Here is a 7,249-nt window from a genome sequence, read left to right as displayed (position 1 = left end):
ATCTACATAAATTAAGACACACGGTAGTGTGTCTTGTGGCAAAAAAAAACTTGCAGGGCACACCGTGTGTTATTAACAGTAGTGATTGTTCAGTGATTTTCCACCTTCTGTAGCTCAGACTGTGGTAGTCTAAACTATCACATATGTTCAGTGGACGCGCCCTACTGGACTCTTACTGCCCTTACCAAATTCCAAGACAATCCATTAAGAAATACCTGAGATATAACAACTCCAATTTTGATTAAGTTTCTTCCTCTTTTTTTTTTTCTTTACACCAAAAGTACGGAAACTTTATTTGATTTTTTTCAAATTTGGTACACTGAGAGATCGTTACAATTTACAATTAGGAGTCTCATTTGGTATAAATATAAGCCACATGTGCAGAGTTGTTTCTTTTAAAAAACGCTCAAATTTAATGAACATTTTTGTGCACGCCTACGGAAAAAGTCACGTGAGCTATTGGTATAACATTTCTTCTACAGCTTCACCAAATGAATGAATATTTGCTGTAAAATTCTTATCTATCCTATAAGTGTAGCTATCAGTTTGGCCGCCAATTTCGATTTAATTCCTTTAAGTCGCACACTGAATCCTTTTTTTACGCACCTAAGATGTTTTTGATTAGATGTATAATAGCTTTTCTGCACAATCTATAATAGCTTATCTACATAAATACATAATAGCTTGTATGTACAATCTGTAACAGCTTATCTATATAACTGTATAATATCTTTGATAGATTGTTTAGGCAGAGCATACATGGTGAAATTTAGTTGAATGGACGGCAAATGCCTGTTGTAGAAAGACAAGTATAGAGGACGACGTTTCGAAAGTCTTCCGACTTTCGTTTTCACGCGGAAGACTTTTGAAACTTCATCCTCTATAATTGTGTTTCTACAACAGGCATTTGCCGTCCATTCAACAAAAATTCATCGTATAATAGCTCGTCTGCACAATCTATAATAGCTTATCTATATAAATGTATAATAGCTCGTCTGCACAATCTATAATAGCTTATCTATATAAATGTATAATAGCTCGTCTGCACAATCTATAATAGCTTATCTATATAAATGTATAATAGCTTATCTGAACAATCTATAATAGCTTTTCTATATAAATGTATACTAGCTTATCTGAACAATCTGTAACAGCTTATCTTTTTCCAGTTATGTAATATCTTGTCTACACAATCTATAATAGCTTATCTATACAATCTATTATAGTTTATCTATACAAATTTATAATAGCTTGTATGCACAATCTGTAATAACTTATCTACGTAAATGCGTAATAGCTTGTGTGCACAATTTACAATAGCATATCTATATCTAACCTATATAAAAGCTAATATGTATCACGGCACGTCATGCTTGATTTCTCGAAATAGGAGGAGCCATAAAAGATAAAATACATATATCCAGATAAAACAGTTCGATTACTGTCTGCCCATTACGATTTTAGTGACGTGGGTGCAAGAGAGCCATGAGAAGGGGGAGGGGCGTGAAACCTTATACCTGTAGTGAGTGTGTGGGACGTAGTGTGGGATCACCTAGCCTAAAGCCAAGTGTATAAAATTTATCATGAAAGTAAAAATATCAATTCAATCTTAAACTATAATCGTTTCTGAATTAAGTTATTTTCTGTTATATCACCAATATTTTAAATAAAACAAACCTCTTTGATCAACGAAGACTCTGAATTAAGAAATCAATAAATATTTTTCCAGTTTTGTTGTCTATACATTTCATTTTATACTTCCAGTACATAGACTAACAACAATATTAGGTTATACTTTTGTTGCTAAGCAACATGACATAAAAGCCATTGTTGGAACTTAGGGTTACTAAAACACACTGGCTTTTCTGTATATTAGAAGTTGTTAACCTAATTGATTTTTACCAATAATTATTATATGAATACGCCACGTTTGACTGTCTTGACTGCATTTTTCTGCCTCTTTGTTCGTCAAGATTTCGCAAAATTTATTTATTTCAGTTAGCCATAAAATATAAGGTTAGGGTATATTATGGGGTGGAGGTGGAAGCACTTGCTCCGTCATTTTTGACGGGTTATACGCAAGTAAGTGTATAATAGCTTGTCTACACAATCTATAATAGCCAACCTGCAAACTTACCTATTAACATTTCTAATTCTAAAAGCACGTTGATGTTCTCATTTTGCATAACTGGAAGACTAGGCTTAATCAATATTTATGTCATTCATAAACTAATTAATACCTCTGGTCATTCATTTCGACAAAATTTTTAATAAATATTTAAGAAAATCAAAGCAGAACTATATCTATTAAAACTTACAACAGAAACAGCTTACTACGTATCAGTGCGAAATATCTCTAACTTACTACAGAAACAACTTACTACGTATCAGTGCGAAATATCTCTATATGATATTTCGAAATACGCATTTTACTTATGTTTTTTTATTATTTCTGTATCGCTTTGATTATTGTATGAAATTCTACTTTCTCAGTCAAATTACCACAGTTTCAGAGAGTTAAACGACAGATAGTTCAATGTTAAATATTTTCTGAACGTTTTTACATGGCTTCAAAAGTAGTAAGTGAGAAAACAGCTTATTTAATTTAAATTATTAGATGATAACGATACTCAGTTTTGTCTTCCTTCAACCCAAATTACAGAGAAGAAAATGCATGAGAAATAATTCAATACAAATGCAATACCAGTAGTTATATAAACGTGGTTTAAGGTACCACACACACACACAAAAAAAAATATTTTTACTCCTGTAAACATCTCTACATAATAAACTAACAGAAGGTGTGTTAAGTCTGTTGTTCATGTAAACCGTTTTAAACACCAGAAGCAACAGAGAATATACAAATGTTTTTAAGATAACACATCATGGGTTCTTTTGTTCATATGAATTGTTTTAAGCGCCTGAGACAACAGAGAATATACAACACGTTTTATTTTTGTAAACAGCTATACAACGTTTCTTCGTGAGACAAGGTGTGAATTGTTTTAAGAGTAGAAGGCAGGATGTCGTTAATCAGTGAACTGTTTGCTCTATGTAATTCTCAGAACTTTAAAAGTTACTGGAATTCGATTTTTACTTTTCTTGTGTAGCAGTTCTATGCCCATAAAGAGTAAAAGATGGTTTTTAAAAATGACGTAAGTGAAGTGGATATTTCCGAAATGTTTTTATAAGCGCATATTTTTCTACTCCTTGCTTTTAACTCACGCTCTCGAAATACTTTATGATTCATAGACCTGTAATTTGACAGTTTTGAACCAATCAATAAACTAAGCAATGCCGGAGATCGTCAGTGTAGCAAGTTAGGAAAACAAACAAAGGAAATATGATGTTTTCCAGGCCGATACTTTTAGCCTAAAACAGGAGCACCAGTACTTTAGTTGACTGATAAGACTTGGTAAAGTACGAGGAAGAAAGTACCACTCTAAGGTTTTCTTTGTGTGAGCTTTTGTGTTCTGTGGGATAAGCCTCTGTGGAGGGGCGGGAAAATATCCTAATAATTACAGCATGAAATATCTACTAAAATTCTATTCATGAGATATGACATGGGTTAAGTTTTGTTCTTTTAAAGATGTGAAAACGGTGAGTTGGAAAAACGTGACTCTGCATAGTTAATTAACTAAACACCTAGAAAATAATTAATCTCTTCTCACGCGTTTCTTCGGCGACAAATTAATTTTACGAATACATAATAATTATATCAGAGTCAGAGATAATATTAATGTCCTGAAATTAAGATAGATTAATGATATTTTTACTGTCCTGAATTTAAATCAGGCCTGTACCATCATTCTGACAAAGTACGATTAACTCTCAGTATAGAGTTTACAGCCAACAAGAACTTAAAACAAAATTGAATACGAAATTAAACAGAAAGGACGAATGACTACCTAACATCTAAAAGTGAGATTTATTTCATTTACTTTAGTTAACTGACTCTTTGACAGATGCTTTAAAATTTCTCAGCCCATGAAGTATGAGCCCTGAAACCAATGAAGGTTAACTGAAGCAACATGCAACCTAAAGTACGATTCAGTAATACAATTCATGAAATTTTACCTCTGCTGTCATAAAGAGCCGCTATACATTTTAAATCTTTTAAAAGAAACGAAACGAAAAGACAAGAACTATAAACTTATCATAATGTGTTTGAAGATTGGATTGAATCTGATTCAAGTGATAAAAGATATGTGGACAATGGAGTCAGTGAGGATGATGTATATGTATCTAAAGCTGTTACGTTATTACACTTACAATGTAGTTGTTCACTGGCCAAAAATGGGGTTGATGTTTTCTGTATGAGATTTGATCTTAAAGATACTTATTCAGCTTCATCACCTACTTCCTCGTCGTCATCTGTACCACTTGGAACATATAACGTGCAATGTTCAATCAATGATAAGAAATGGTTCATAGTAGCATTTGCAGATACCACTCTTTGAGTAGGTCAAGTACCACGTTAATTGCGAAGACGTAGAAGGAAGTGGAATTGAGAATTTTTTCTCACGCTACTCTGCCTCGCCCAACGCGTACGTAAACTTATCAGTTGCCAGTGGATGTGTCTGTTAAGCAATAACTTGATCCATTTAAGGCGTTTTTGAAAGAGCAGATGAGTTAGTAAATATGAATCAAAAGAAGATATGGGGGGTTGTATGATCACTCCAAGAACATGAAATCTGCTTCCGATAAACTTCAAACTCGTACTTATTCAGCCACTTACTTAAACCAGTCAGGCAAGTTTACTGTTAGATTTAGAGTACTTATCTGGCTACGTACTGAAGCCAGTCAGGCGAGTTTACTGTTAGACTTAGAGTACTTATTCAGCTACTTACTGAAACCAGTCAGGCGAGTTTACTGTTAGATTTAGAGTACTTATTTAGCTACGCATTGAAGCCAGTCAGGCGAGTTTATTATTAGACTTAGAGTACTTATCTGGCTACGTACTGAAGCCAGTCAGGTAAGTTTACTATTAGACTTAGAGTACTTATTTAGCCACTTACTGAAGCCAGTCAGGTGAGTTTGCCGTTAGACTTAGAGTACTTATTTAGCTACTTACTGAAACTAATCAGGCGAGTTTACCGTTAGAGTTAGAGTACTTATTTAGCTACTTACTGAAACTAATCAGGCGAGTTTACCGTTAGAGTTAAAGTACTTATTTAGCTACTTACTGAAACCAGTCAGGCGAAATTATTGTAAGACTTGAAGTACTTACGAAGCTACATACTTAAGCCAGCCAGACTGGTTTGCTATTAGTCTTAGAGAGTATATATATATATATATAACTACTTACTGAATTCATCAGGCAAGTTTACTGTTTGACTTAGTGTCCGAACCAACGAGTAATTTATTAGTTTTATGCTAATATGTAAAAACCATTTTAAATTATGTTGTAAAGTTTCATATATGCTCTTTAAACAATATACTTACGTCGAGAAAAATATTTATTCATATTAATACATGCTTCTTTGTGTGAAATAGTTATTAACTAAACGTGAATTTTGAATATCTGTATTTCTACATTATAGAAAGTTTAAATATTTACAGTCAACGACTGAAGAGAAATTGGCTCAATAATAATGCGTTTCAGCATGTAAGAACGACAGCTAGATGTAATAGATTACAGTAAAAAAAGTAACTGCTTGAGATAATCCAATTAACTTAAGATGTTTGCTTTGACACCTTATTTGCAGAACAAATATGTTTAAACGAACGTGTTAGTCATAGACAAATAACTGAGGTGTTGTTGCTTTAGCGCAAAGCTACACAATGAATGATTTGCGCTCCGTACACTGCGGAGAATCGAACCCCGGATTTTAGCTATGTAAACCCATAAACTTAACGCTGACCCACCGAGGGGGGTGCATATAATGAGACAATCCAAGATTCTATTTGACATTTTGTTTTTAAGACAGGGACACGATGTAGTGCTTTAAAACAAATATCAATTAAAACTGTTTTTCCGGTTTCGTTTTCTTCTGCTACGTCATAAATAGTTAATTTTGAGAAGCAACATACTACGTAGTTGTTAATCTATGTAAACCATTACTACGATTCTATATTCAAATGATACTGGTTTTCTTTTCCATTATCGTTTAAACTTAAACACAGGTTATAACTAATAAATTATTTGGTTATAAGATTATTTTCAGTTTCAGATTAATAAGCCAGTATTATAAAACACATAAAGTTTTTAGTTTATTAACGACGTAAAGGTGCAGTTATGGTTGTTATAATGCGCCTGTTAAACTTTCATAAGGCTTGCCTACACTTAATAAGTTTAAAGAATTAACGCTTTAACGGACTAGTCCGTAAAGCCTAGAAACATATAATAGGCAGATATATATATTTTACGATTTTTATTTACTTTTCATATAAATTTGGAAAGTAAATAAACTGCTACGTGACTGCCCGTATGACAACTGAGATGATGATACGAAAAAGAGCGCCACTTGCGGAGGTGTGGATTTACAAAGAATAGTGCGTAGTAAGACAATAACAAGCTCTTTATAGATAAATCTAGTGAGCTGGGGTTGGGAGGAGATTTCACAACAGCTTGTGAATGTAACTATTTAACAAGCTGAAGATGCACAAACGACTGAACTTTAATCAAGAAGGGCGTTAAAACAAAAAAGTGTGAAAATGAAGGACTTATTCTTTGATAGATTGTTCAGGCAGAGTATTCATGATGAAATTTGGTATAGAGGACGACGTTTCTACAATAGACAGTTGCCGTTCATTCAACCAAATTTTATCATGAATGATTTAATTCTCTCGTCTTTATTAAGTCTGGTTATACGACATATAATCGTATTTATCGTATTTATTTAATTGCTGAAACGATAATACCTAAGAAACGGTTTAGTTTGTTTTTTATTTTTTTTAATTTCGCAAAAAGCTACACGAGGGCTATCTGCGCTAACCGCCCCTAATTTAGCAGTGAAAAACTAGAGGGAAGGCAGCTAGTCATCACCACCCACCGCCAACTCTTGAGCTACTCTTTGTTGCGTATTTAACTAAACATGTTTATAATGGAACAGTTTACTGAGTTAATTTGATGCACATTTAGATATATTTTCAGTTGATCAGTTCACTGAATTGTCTATTGCAAATATAGAAATGTTTACAGTGGAACAGGTAATTTTGTTATTTTTTATGTATTAAGAGACATATAGTAAATTTCTTTGTTAATCAGCTTTTAATTGTTATAAGCATGAAAAAAATGCATTATAGA

At 33.0% G+C, this 7,249-nt stretch overlaps 1 protein-coding gene across 2 annotated transcripts in view; it reads left to right on the top strand.

The window, feature by feature from the left end:
* The first annotated feature begins 3,550 nt into the window (after positions 1-3,550).
* Positions 3,551-7,249, top strand: part of LOC106457872 (neurogenic locus protein delta-like) — a 56,182-nt gene continuing 52,483 nt past the window's right edge. For both annotated transcript variants that reach the window (XM_013917322.2, XM_022383929.1), the window contains exon 1: positions 3,551-3,600. The gene's annotated coding sequence lies outside the window, so the exon portion shown is untranslated. The remainder of the gene's footprint in view (positions 3,601-7,249) is intronic.

The sequence above is a fragment of the Limulus polyphemus genome, unplaced genomic scaffold (assembly GCF_000517525.1).
Source record: "Limulus polyphemus unplaced genomic scaffold, Limulus_polyphemus-2.1.2 Scaffold384, whole genome shotgun sequence".
Taxonomy (NCBI): Eukaryota; Metazoa; Arthropoda; class Merostomata; order Xiphosura; family Limulidae; genus Limulus; species Limulus polyphemus.
The sequence above is the reverse complement of the archived record's forward strand: the minus strand, read 5'-3'. Positions and strand labels throughout refer to the sequence as shown.